Source organism: Apodemus sylvaticus, chromosome 12, assembly GCF_947179515.1.
Source record: "Apodemus sylvaticus chromosome 12, mApoSyl1.1, whole genome shotgun sequence".
In the NCBI taxonomy this organism is placed as follows: Eukaryota; Metazoa; Chordata; class Mammalia; order Rodentia; family Muridae; genus Apodemus; species Apodemus sylvaticus.
The window spans coordinates 25714590-25728130 of NC_067483.1; the positions used below are offsets into that span (position 1 = coordinate 25714590).

Here is a 13541-nt window from a genome sequence, read left to right on the forward strand (position 1 = left end):
CATATACACACATACACACACATATACACACACATACACACACACATACACACACAGACACACACATACATACACAGACACACACATACACAGACACACACATACACACACATACACAGACACACATATACACACACACAGACACACACACATACATACACAGACACACACACACATACACAGACACACACATACACAGACACACATATACACACACATATACACACACAGGCACATACACACACACACAGACACAGACTCACAGAAATATGAAAAAATCTGCATAAGTGTGGGGGCCTGAGTTTGAACCCCCAGAAGCCACGTAGAAAGCTGGGTGCATATCTGGGTGTTTGGCATGAGTATCTCTAACCCCAGCATTCCTACAGGGAGATAGAAGGCAGAAAGAAAACCCCCCAAAGCTCCAGGGACGGCTAGCTTGAGCACACAGTGGGAAAATCAACAGAGACCTGCCTCAAAAAACAAAAACAACAACAACAACAGCAACACACACACACACACAGAGTGCTAAATTTTAGGCGACTCTACGGTAATTGAAGATGCCAAGGCAAATACCATTGTTGTGCTGACTGGTTTTATGTCAACTTGCCACAAGCTAGAGTCACGGAGAGGAGGGAGCTTCAGCGGAGTAAATGCCTCCATAAAAGCAGGCTGGAGGCAGGCCCACAGGGTATTTTCTTATTAGTAACTGATGGGGAGGGCCCAGCGCACTGTGGGTGCAGCCATCCCTGGGCTGGTGGCCCCGGGTTCTAGCAGAAGGCAGGCTGAACAAGCCCTGATGAGCAAGTCAGGGAGCAGCACCCCTCCGTGGCCGCTGCTGCTGCTGCTGCTGCTGCTGCTGCTGCTGCTGCTGCTGCTGCTGCTGCTGCTGCTGACGACAACGATGAGGAGGAAGACAACGCAGCTCCTGTCTCCGGGTTCCTGCCCTGACTCCCCTCAGTGAACTGTGACTTAGGGCACGTAAGCCAAATAAACCCTTTCCTCCCCACGTTGCTTTTGGCCATGGATTTGCGTCACAGCAATAGTAACTCTAAGGAAATTTTATCAGACTTCTTGCTAAAACCAAATTACGAAGATCTCAGCTGGAGTGAGGCCCTCTCTCCTCCGACAGCTGGCTCCAATATGGAATAGCACGTGGACCCCAGGTTTGAAAATACTGCATAACTAATGCAGTATTCAGTGGCTGGGGAGGAGCTCTGCCAGGAAAGTGCTTGCCGTGCATGGATGGGGGGCCTGAACTCAGATCCCAGCCCACTCCACCCCAGCAGCGGACACCTGTAGCCCCCCGACCCCCGACCTCCAGCACTGGGAGGGCGCAGAGAGGCCGATCCCCAGAGCCAACCCAGGCAAACTGCAGACACTGACTCAAAACGCTGGAGCATGACAGAAGACAGCGGAGCGACTTCTGGCCTCCACAAGCACACACACTCAGGCACGTGCACCCACAGACGCACACCGTAAGCCCACATGGTAGATGCCCGTAAAAGACGACACTTAAAAAACACCTCATCCATCACCTTCAAGGAAACAACTCATTACTTTCAAAACGTGGTACTCACAAGGTGGCAAAGAGATCGGGGGCTCCAGGCCAGCCTTGGAAATAACAGGACCCTGTGGGAGCAAAAACAGAAAACAGAAAGGGAAATGGAGGGAGGGGAAGGGAGGGGGAGCAAAAGAGAGAGAAGGAGGGAGGGGATGGAAGAAGGGGGGAGGGAGGGAGAGACAGGGAAAGGAAAAGCAGGTTGTCTGGCCAGTGAGGTGGCTCATGGGTAAAGAACACATGGCCCCGCCCCCCAGCTCAGTTCCCAGCACCCACGGTGGGTTGCAGGAGATCCAAAGCCATTCTCTGAACTCCACCGGCACCTGTAGTCACATCTACATACCCATACATTGACAGACACAGACGCGGACACACACACACACACACACACGCTAATTAAAAACTAAAAGTGACCTCTTTTCTGTTTTAAAGGAAGGGAGCCCCCCACCCCCAGGAGAATTCATAAGGAAACACCAGTAGGCCAATGACACAAAAAATAAATGAGACAGCACCGGCAGGAAGGCAGCCGTGCCCTGCCGTGCCCTGCCGTGCCCTGCCATGGCCACTGAGCCGCACCCTCCCCTCCGCTGTCCCCCTCAGAGCACTGGCTCTGCCTCCTGGCACTGTCTGTATCGCTTGGTGAAATGCAGCCATCAGTTTGTAAACTCTAGTGGCCTGGGTGAGGATTTTTCTGTTTAGAGTGCTTTTCAAAACATTCAATTTTGTGTTCATTGACATTAACACAAATTTTTACTCTTAATTCTATGTCTGTGTCTGGGGTGGGGGTGAACCTGAGTGCAGGTGCCCACAGGAGCCAGAAGAAGGTATCAGGTGCCCTAGAGCTGGAGTTTCAGGTGGTTGCAAACTGCTCGGTGTGGGTGCTGGGAACTGAACCCAGGTCCTCTGTCAGAGCAGTACACACTGCACGACTGCGCCGTCTCTCCAGCCCTTGAACATATGCTGAAGAAACCATAGAAAACATTGACTCAATAGTCAAAGAAAATGCAAAATGCATAAAGCTTGTAACCCAAAACATCCAGGAACTCCAGGACACAATGAGAAGACCAAACCTAAGGATTATAGGTATAGATGAAAGCAAGGATTTACATCTTAAAGGACCAGTAAATATCTTCAACAAAATAGTAGAAGAAAACTTCCCTAACCTAGAGAAAGAGATGCCCATGAACATACAAGAAACCTTCAGAACTCCAAACAGACTGGGCCAGAACAGAAAATCCTCCTGGCACATAATAATCAAAACACCAAATGCACTAAACAAAGAAAGAATATTAAAAGTAGTAAGGGGAAAGGGGCAAGTAACTTATAAAGGCAGAACTATCAGAATCACACCAGACTTCTCATCAGAGACGATGAAAGCTAGAAGATCCTGGGCAGACCTCATACAGACCCTAAGAACACAGATGTCAGCCAAAACTACTATACCCAGCAAAACTCTCAATCATCATAGATGGAGAAACCAAGATATTCCATGATAAAACCAAATTTACACAATATCTGTCCACAAATCCAGCCCTACAAAGGATAATAGATGGAAAACGCCAACACAAGGAGGGAAACCACACCCTAGAAAAAGTAAAAATGTAATCTTCCAACAAACCCAAAAGAAGATACCCACACAAACATAAAAATAATATAAAAAATAACAGAAAGCAACAATCACTATTCCTTAATACCTCTTAACATCAATGGACTTAACTCCCCAATAAAAAGACATAAACTAACAAATATTTTTCATGTAAATCTTCAGTTTTATCAGAAAATGTTTGTAATTCCTCTTTCAATTAATTTAGTAATTTTTTATGTCTACCATTTTATCTGCATTATTTTTCATGATAATCTTCAATTTTAACATGTTTTTCTATATATTTCTTCTACTTTATCAGAAACGTTTTCCATGTAAATCTCTGATTTTATCATAAAATGTTTTTAATTCCACCTTCAATTAATTTAGAAAGGTTTTTTATACCTACCATTTTATCTGTATTATTTTCCATGAAATAGTCAATTTTAACTTGTTTGTCTATATTTTTCTTGAATTTTGTCAGAAATATTTTCCATGTAAATATTCAATTTTACCTGAAAATGTTTATAATTCCACTTTCAATCAACTTAGAGTTATTTTTATGCCTACCATTTTATCTGTATAATTTCCATGATGGTCTTCAATTTTAACATGTTTTTCTTTTTTGTTTGTTTGTTTTTTGGTTTGGTTTTTTTATTTTATTTTATTTTTTTTTTTTTGAGACAGGGTTTCTCTGTGTAGTCCTGGCTGTCCTGAAACTTACTCTGTAGACCAGGCTGGCCTTGAACTCAGAAATCTGCCTGCTTCTGCCTCCCAAGTGCTGGGATTAAAGGCGTGCACCACCATCGCCCGGCTTTAACGTGTTTTCTACATATTTCTTCAATTTTGTCAGAAATATTTTCCATGTAAATCTTCAACTTTGTCAGAAAATGTTTATAATTCCACTTTCAATCAACTTAGGATTAGTTTTATGCCTACCATTATTTTATCTATATAAAATTTTCCATGATAATCTTCAATTTAAAAAAAATAAATTTAAAAAAAAGATTTTTATATGCAAATTCAAATTTCGCTAGGCTGTTCTATAAAGTGTTGAGAAAGACACCAGCCTCCAGGCCAAATCCTCGGACGGCCAGTCGAGGCGCTGTGAAGGAAGAACTCAGGGTTCTTTGGAAAGTCAGCTGGATGGTGTTTGTCGGCTGGGGCAAACCTGTGAAGGAACGTTTTTTGTTAAAGCGGACACAAGGGTGAAAGGCTCAGGCAGACTGTCGAAGGACCATTTCAATGAAGACACAGACACAGGAGAGGATGTTCCGCTAAAGCAAGTGTGTGACAGGACAGGTGATGAAAGACTCTTGTGTATGTAGTTGAGTTGCATTTGTCAGGACTCCATAGAGAGAAATGCACCAAAAAACCTTCTGGTGGCGTGCTACAGTTTCTTGATGCTTCCTTGGACTCCGGCTGATCAGATCCAAGTGCAGAGGCAGGGCAGGTGGAGGCCACAGGGTGTTTGGAGGGCACAAACAGGACTCCACGGAGTGACGGACGCAGCTTGGCTTGCTGGTGCAGCCAGCTGTGCAATGCTTGTGGGTCTCTTGTCTTCACTTCCCTGAGAGAGACACAGCTGAGAACTTCTAGCGTTCCTCCTGGTCCCTCGGGCTGAGGCCTGGCTGTCTTTGCACGGTTGCGTCACCCACCGCTGTTGCTAACCCAACTGTACTGAACTGGACTGCTGGTGTAATCCGCGAGATGTTTGCGGGTGGATGGAGCTACCACTGCCTGCTAACCTGGGAACTGAAGCTGCCAATTTCCAGACAATGGGAGTTGCTCCAAAGAACCTTTATAAACAAGTCCATTTCCCCCTGTACACCTCTGGGGGGTGGGGGTGGGGCTACAAGGGAGGTTAAAGCCTTTTAGGAACCATCACTAAAAATAAGGCTTGAAGAAAATTAAAGTTACAGTCCTGGTTCTTAAAGGAGGCAGTAGGGCATGAGGATTCCTCCCTCTGTGGTCGACCATGTGTTCAGCAGTTGACCAGAAGCATCCACACCCTCTACACTGCTGTGTGGTCAGGCAGCCCATCCTACCCCCCCCTCCCCGCAGAGCCTTTTCCCGTGTCACAGGGCACCTGGAGAAATACACATAAAGGCATCTCATGACAGAGCGTGTCCCTGCAGCTCTGCACTCTGAAATACTGAGTCACTGCTGCCTCCACCATCGGACTCGCTCATCTTCCTTCTCCAGAAGGTTCTGTAATGGGCTCTTCATGGTTGGTGTGTGTGTGTGTGTGTGTGTGTGTGTGTGTGTGTGTTCACACAGGTGCCCATGTGGATATGAGGAAAACAACACTGGGGTTGTTCCTTAGGTGACAGCCACCTGTTTTGAGACAAAGCCTCTCCCACTTAAGATGACAGAACTCACCAGGACGCAGATAAGTGTTTCCCAGGCATCCACCTGCCTCCACCTCCCTAACCCCACCGCGTCTAGCTATTTAACATGGATGCTGGAATCAAATTCAGATCCTCATGTTTGCATGCAAGCCGTTTACTGAACGCACCGTATGCCCAACCTCATTTATGCTGAATGTCTGAAATGTATCTCAAGTGTGCCGCATGAGCGCAGGGCCTGCAGAGGTCAGAAGAGGGCAGCAGATCCCGGGACCTGCAGCTACAGGCAGCTATGCGCTACTGTGTGGGTGCCGGGAACGGAACTCAGGTCCCTGTGCAGGACCAGTAAACGCCCAACCTCTGAGCCATCTCAGTCTCATCACGTCTGCCTCTGTTTCTTAGGCTTACAAGTCTCCTGTCTCAGCCTCCTGAGTACCAGATGCACACCTCCACATTCAGCTTGTGAGAAACAGGTTTTCGGTTTTTTTTCTATCAAAGGTGACCGGTTGCCAAGAACAAAGAATTCATAAATCTCTCTGCCACCTACAATTTTACGCAAAGGAATTCAAATCTTTTCATCTCCCACCTTGTAAAACTTTACCCAGAGCCTGGGGCCCTCTGCGTTCCCAGAGCAGTGGCCCAGAGCAGCCAGCTTGTGACCCCCTCCCTTCATTTCCTTGCTGCCAGCTGCCTTCCGCATTAGCCGCCTGGGGGTGAACTGTGAGGTTCAGCCTCAGCCAAAACAGAACAGCCACCCCCACCCCTCCATAGGGGTGAAAGACAGGGTCATTATGGCCTTGTATGCTGCTTGCTACCCTGGCTGGGGTGGTGGCACAGCCTCTTTACAAAGAGACATTGCCTGGGGCTCAGCAGCTAAGAGCATTGACTGCTCTTTCAGAGGACCCAGGTTCAATTCCCAGCATCCACATGGGAGCTCGCATGTGCCTGTAATCTAGTCCAGGAGGATCTAGTGCCCTCTTCTGGCTCCTGCAGGTACTGCATGCACATGGTCTACAAGCATGGCATAAACATAGAAATAAAGAGCAAGATATTTAAAAAATGAAGAAAGAGATTCCTTGTCAGTTACCTTCACTTTGTGTGTGTGTGTGTGTGTGTGTGTGTTTAATACTGAGAACATTACTTTCCAATCAAGCAAATGGGCGTGTTGGGCTATGAGGTCTCTACCCTCCCTGCCTAGGCAGGGCACACAGAGAGAGCGAGCTGCCTCCCCGGCCAAGGCTGGGGCGGGCAGTGCTAGAACGGCTCTGCTAGGCCAGCACAACTCTGCCTCTACGGGGAAGGCAGGAGGTTGTCCACACAGGCCCATCGCCGGGTCTCTCAGCTCAACATTTCCTCCACCTCGGCAGAGACCGACCCACCGTCCCCAAACACCAGGGACACCACAGCAGTCTTCTATTCTAAGAATGTTCCTCTACGCTTGTCCTTAAAGACTCCGTATCTTAAGCATACAGTGTTGGCCTCCCCAGGCCTGCGGTGACCAGGCCAGACTTGTGTCCCTTCTCCGTCCTCACAGCCACTTCCTGTCTGTTCTTGTTGGTCACTCACATCATTGTTTCAAATTTCACACACGGCTAAGGCCTCGCCTCCCAGGGCCGTGGTCAGTCACGGCCAGATCTCCTTCCAGGTCACTCCTTTAGAAACCACCCTGTTCGTGCAGGTGAGGATCCTCCCACTGTAACTGTCCACTTGAGAGAGAGAATATTCCAGAAGGGATATCTGTGCTCTGACAATCAACTCATGAAACTGGCCTTCCCCTGGGAATATCATACTGAGAGAAGGAGACAGGAGCTTGGTGCCAGGCAGAGAGGGGCTCCTCTCTCAGGAAGGGACTTTACACGGTGCTGACAGCCCGTCAGACCCCGTGCAGGAGAGCTGGCACTGAGACAATGCTGGGTCAGCGACGGGCAGGGCCACACCTTGACCAGGACGGTTTGGCTATGCACAGCTCTTGCCCTCTGTGTAAACCTGAACCTCATGTCAGGGCCCTGAAGAAGGGCTTGTGAGGGTCACCAGACCTCTCTGCTTGCTCTTCCCAATGTAGCCATGTTAAGTAAATCCCTTCAATCTGCTTTTCACTGCAACGGGTCTGTTTAACTGTCCTGTGGAGTCCAGGCTCTGACTCTAGCGGTTCCAGGAATACTAAGTTCCAGGCCCACATACCATGAACCTGGCCTGACCCTGGGTCCTCCACTCCACCTCTATCCCTTGAGCTCATGTTAGCCAGGGCTACCCCATTTGGTAAAGCTCTCTGGGTAACCTGCTTCCTTAGATTCTTGCTCTCCACACCCTCGCAGCTGACTCTGTACACAAGACCCCAGGTTAACAGGAATCAGAGACAGCCTGGCAGCAAGCATGCACACTAACTACCAGTCACCTGGCAGAGACCCTTCTCCTTCCTCCACATGTGTAAGAAGGGACGCTCGCTCTGCCATGTGGACCTGATCTCACCCAGGAGTCCTGATATGCTTTGCTGCCTTTGGTCTGTCTGTCCATCTGTGGCATTAAGGCAACGTATGAAGAGTTTATTAGGGGTCAAGGTGCCAGAGGGTTCAAGTCCATGGGGGCGGGGCTATGCATGGCAGCAGTCTTAGGCATGGTGACTGCGGCAGCAGCGACTGAAAGCTCACAGCCGGAACTACAAGCACGAAGCTAATCTGCCATAACAGGCAAGTCTCTGGTAACTCAAAAGGGTGGCAGAGCCCTCTTCCACTAACACACTTCCTCCACAAGACTGTGCCCCTTAAACCTCCCCAGACAGCACCACCAACCAGGACCAGGTGTTCAAATACACCCATGGGGGACATAACATTCAGACACCACAGCCTCAAGCCTGTAATCTTTCCAATCATTCGCTAAACACCTATTAAGCGCCAGTCTCGGCACACTCTTTCTAGGCTCTGCTGCCACCCCGGGGGCTTAGGTGCCATCTTGCCAGGTCCTCCTGTGAAGACCAACTCTACCCCTCACCCCCCACTCCCTGTACCAGCACGCTGGCCGGGGAAGGGATTCAAGAGAAAAGGAAATCAGTCTCGTGGCACTTCAGTTTAACACACTTTAAACCACGAACCAGAGTCGCCAATCACTCCCCTCTCCGCGGCCCGTCCTTCTGGACTGCAGAGCTCACACTCCCGGGCCTTATCTCTTCTCTAAGGTTTCCTCCCTGGCTGAGGCGCAGGCTGCCTCCCTTCTCACAGCTCCATGCTCTCCCTGGACTGCGCACGTCCGTTCAAGTGGCTTCCTGTGTCTCCTCAAACTGGAGGACAGAGCCCAGGCCTGCCTCCCTCAGCCTTCCTCACCCCATCTGGCTGTCTTGAAGAACTTCATTCAACAGTCCCCAGATAGATCTCTCCATTCTTCATCCCTCTGCCCTTAAAGCCCGCGCCTCAGGCCAGCGAGATATCTTGGCAGGAAAAGTCTCTCATTGCCAAGCCTGATGGCCTGAGTTCAGTTCCTGGGAAGCACAAGGAGGATGGAGAGAACCTATTTCTGAAAGCTGTCCTGTGGGTGTGCAAACGTGTACTCACAAACACACACAAGCCAGATAAACAAACACCTAAGTAGCATCCTAGTTAGCTATAACTACCAATTTAACACAGCCTGGGGTCGCCTGAGCAGGGAGTCTCCACTGAGGGCTGGGCCTGTGGGTGGCTATGGCGGACTGTCTGCCCTGTGATTCAACAGTAGGGGGACCCAGCGCACTGTGGGCGGCTCGACTCCCTGTGCAGTTGCTCCTGGGTGCTACAGGAAGGCAAGCTAACTGAGAGCCAGAGAGTCACCAAGCGGTGTCCTCCTCCATGGTTTCTGCTGATCTTCCTGGTCAGGGAGTGGACTCTTGGCTTAAAGGCGGAATGGCCGGCCTGCCTGCCTTTGAGTTCATTCTAGAGTCCCTGTCCTGACTTCCCTCTAGGAAATAAGCCAAATCAGCCCTTTCTTGCCCGAGCTATGCAGTCTGCGTGTTTTATCACAACAATGGGAAGACATCAGAATAGAAGCACTCCTTATCAACCTGCCCCACCCCCACAACGCTGCCCCAGCCCCTGGAGTGCAGGACAGAAGCCAGACATCATTAGTCGAGCCAGAGCAGGTGATCGGTCCAGATCCCCTTGCTTCTCCCCAGCTTGACTCGCTGGTTCTCCGGACTCTTATAATATACTAGGCCTTTCCCTCTACAGTCTTCCACTTTCTCTGCCACAACCAGTCACAGCTGCCTGACCCCTCGTGGCACCTGGGCCGCTTCAAGCCACTGTTCATACAGGCCCCTGTGTGTGTGTGTATGTGTGTGTGCACGCGCGAGTTCGCGGAGGCCAGAGGACAACATCAGGTATATTCCTCAATCGTGTTCTGCCTTTTATATTTTTTCCTGAGACGGTATCATGTAGCCCAGGCTATCCTTGAACTCTCGCTATAGCTAAGGACGACTGTCAGCCCCTGCTGCTCCCGTCGGCACTACTTGGATGGGCTATGAGTTCGCATCCTCATACCTGGTTTTATGTGACGCTGGGGATGCGGCCCAGGGTTTCATACACTCTAGGCAGGCACAGGGTCTCACGCTGGCCTGGAGTTCACTGATCAGGCTGGATCAGCTGATGGAGCCCCAGGGGAAGCTCCTGCAGGCACCTCCCCAGCACCGAGATTACAAACTCGAGCTGCAGTCCTGTTTCGCTTTGCTTTGTTTTAGCATGGGTCCTGGGGATCAAGCTCTGGCCCGTGTGCTTGCATTCCAAGATCTTACCAAACTGCGCCATCTCCTCAGCCCACGTGAACTTCCTACGCCAGCAAACGGTAGTCCCCATGGCGCTCCAATGGTTCACCACTGATAAAATCTAACCCCTTTTCTAAACAGGCCCATAAATAGACCTTTGCCCAGCAGGCCCTGCCTCTCACAGTCGCTCTGCTCAGCACTTCCTACCTACTGCTCCTCTCAAGACTGCAGCAAGGAAGGAAGTCCTGAAGCAAAAGGAAGCCAGGTCCAGTCAAGACTCTGCAGACAGGGTTGCGAATGTGGCTCAAGCTGGCTGAGCCTCCGGTGCTGAAAGCCTTGGGTTTCGTTCCCAGAACCCCACAAAGCTGGCCTGGTAATCTCAGCCCACGGGATATGGAAACAAGAGAATCGTGTTGAAGGCTGTCTTCAGGTACACAAAGAGTTCAAGACACAAAGAGTTCTAAGAGTTCAAGGACAATCTTAGCTACATAAACGCCCTGTCTCAAAAGAACAGAAGTGGCGGACAGACTTTTCAGTCATGCAGCAGAGAGGCAGAGCCTGTGTGGGGTAAGACCAGAGGGCGGGGCTGGGAAGATACCACAGTGGACAAAGCACCTGGCCTCAGATCCCCAGGACCCGTGTGAACAGTGTTGTGACATGTGTGTAATCCCAACAGAAGAGGCAGAGACAGGACAATCCTGGGGGCTCAGTGGCCAGCCAGTCTAACAGAATGGGCAAGCCTCGGCTCCAATTAGAGATCAGATCTCAAAAGGGAAGGTGGCTGGACATTCCAGTATCTGGGAGGCAGAGGCAGGAGGACCTCTGTGAGTTCCAGAAGAGCCAGGATTACACAGTGAGACCCTGTCTCAAAAATAAAATTAAAGACCCCTCTTCCTGCCATCTTCTCATGACATCACCACGAATGTCCTGGCAGATGTTCTCAAGAGCATCATCAATGCTGAGGAGAGGCAAACGCCGGGTCCCTGTCAGGCCGAGCGTGCCGATGCCATCGTTCAGTCCGTAACCGTGACGACTGAAGCTCGGTCATGCTGGTGAGTCTGACGTCACTGATGATCCCAGAGCTGGGAAGATCCGTGTGAACCTCACAGGCAGGCTAACGTCAGCCTTAGGTTTGATGTGCGACTGACAAAAATGGCAGAACAATCTGTGCTCACACATCAGTTTGGTTTTGTTGTGCTGACAACCCCCAGTTGGCATCATGGACCATGAAGAAGTAAGACCCACACACACAGGAGGGTGACCCCTGGGGTTCACTCTCTAGAGATGCAAAGCATAAACATAAAAGCCTCCATGGACAAAAATAAAATAGAATAGAATTAAATTCAAAAAAAATAATGAGGCAGAGGGACAGGTGAGATGGCTCAGCAGAGGAAGGTGACACCAGCAAGCCTGCCGGCCTGAGTTCTCACATGGTCAGAGAGAGAGATCCATGTTGTCCTCTGACCTCCACACATATGTGTGCACGCAATCTCCATGCACACAAACAGATGTCTTTTAAAAACCCACACAGACTGATAACCGTTTTAAGCTGCTCACCATGGAGATCGGAGATTCGCTTTATCAACATTTTTCCCACCAACTTGTTTTAGAGTTGATCTAAAAGAATCTCTGTGTTCTATTTGTCTTGGGGAACAGCAAGATTTAAATTTCTAATTTCTAAAGCTAGTGCATATTTGGCTGATTAATCCTAGTGTCTAACGACAAAGAACCAGAAATCTGAAATTTCAAGTATACGACGGAAGTTTCTAGAGCAGCAGGAACCCAAGACGTGTCTTTATTCTCTACGGTACCCATATGCTTCAGAAGACACCCTAACAAAAACCACCTCAATAGTGTCTGGTCTAAAGCGTGTTTATAAAGGAGCTAGGTGAGGTGGTATACACCTTTATTCCTAGTACTTAAAAGACAGAGGCAGGAGGATCTCTGTTAACTCAGAGGCCAGCCTAGCCTACATAGTTCCCAGTATAGCCAGGGCTACATGAGAGACCCTGTCTCAAAACAAAAACACACGAACAGAAAACCTTTTAAAAGAAAAAACTGGAAGCTAGTCTTGGAGAAAGCCTGTGTGTGGCTGTCTGGATGTGACTCGGTTGTGTGGTGTGAGGGTAGCACGCGTGAAGTCCCAGGTTCAATCCTCCGAGCCGTGTAGACCATGTATAGAGGTGTACCCGTGTTATCCCAGCACTGAGCAGGTAGAGGCAGGAGGCTCGGAAGTTCACAGGAGTGCCTGGTGGGATGGCTCAGTGACAAGAAAGCTGGTTGCTCTCCCAGAGGACCTGGGTTCGGTTCCCAGCACCCACACAGGGTGACTCCAATCCACCTCTCTCACCTCAAGGGATCTGGAGGGAACCTCAAGGGTTCTGAGCTCTTCTGACTCCTGCACACACAGGGGACACAGGGGACACAGGGGACACATAGAGACACATATATACACATAAAAATATATGTAAAATTAAATTTCATAAAAAGAAACTTTTTTGCCCATTTAACAGCAGATGCTGTTTAGAAGTAATTGTCACTAGGGGTGGTGGCCCAAGCCTGTAATCCCAACACTCTGCGAGGCAGAGGCAGGCGGATTTCTGAGTTCGAGGCCAGCCTGGTCTACAGAGCGAGTTCCAGGACAGAGAGGCTATACAGAGAAACCCTGTCTCAATAAAACCAAATCCAAAAAAACCAAAAAAAAAAGAAGTAATTGTCAACACACACACACACACACTCAAATGGGACTCTGTGCTAATGGGGAATATAGGGTATGGGTTCTTCATCTTACTGGATACCTTCCCAGTTTACAAAGTTTCAACTGAATAGTTGTGTTGCTATGATGTTTCCAACTGCAGCTTCAGACAAAGTCTCCCAACAACGTTTCCCACATTCAGAAATGAGAGGAATAGGGTGTCGGTCACAGACCCCAGACAGGCTCGCCAGGATGGAATAACTCGGCACAAACTCCCCGGGCTCAAACTTTTCATGGAGCCTTAAGTCAACCCCCCAAGGCAGGGGAAGAACTTGAAGGCAACAATGACAATATTTTCCTTCCATTCTTCGTGTGTGAGTATACACAGGTGTGCATGCACATCTGCTGTGCTGTGGGTGCGCTGCACATGTGTGCATACGACGCTGAGGCTGAAGCTGATGTCAAGAATCATCCTCAATAAAACCCTGAGCTCACTGGGATGACAAGTCTCGGGAGACAGCCCACTTGCTCCAGAGATCCCGTGTCCACCTCTCATCTCCAGCTCTCTGTGAGGGAGTTACACACAGGCTGCTGTCTCAACAGGCATTTATTTGGGCGCTGGGGACCCAAACTCC

At 49.4% G+C, this 13541-nt stretch overlaps 2 protein-coding genes across 3 annotated transcripts in view; both read right to left on the reverse strand.

Annotated features, from left to right (window-relative positions):
- The window catches only part of Epb41l5 (erythrocyte membrane protein band 4.1 like 5), a 415759-nt gene that overhangs the window by 250082 nt on the left and 152136 nt on the right, over positions 1–13541 (reverse strand). The window lies entirely within an intron of this gene.
- The window catches only part of Ralb (RAS like proto-oncogene B), a 42089-nt gene that overhangs the window by 25468 nt on the left and 3080 nt on the right, over positions 1–13541 (reverse strand). The window contains exon 3 of one of the 2 annotated variants that reach the window (XM_052201094.1): positions 1578–1629. The exons of the other annotated variant lie outside the window; for it this stretch is intronic. The gene's annotated coding sequence lies outside the window, so the exon portion shown is untranslated. The remainder of the gene's footprint in view (positions 1–1577; positions 1630–13541) is intronic. 2 annotated transcript variants of the gene reach the window in all.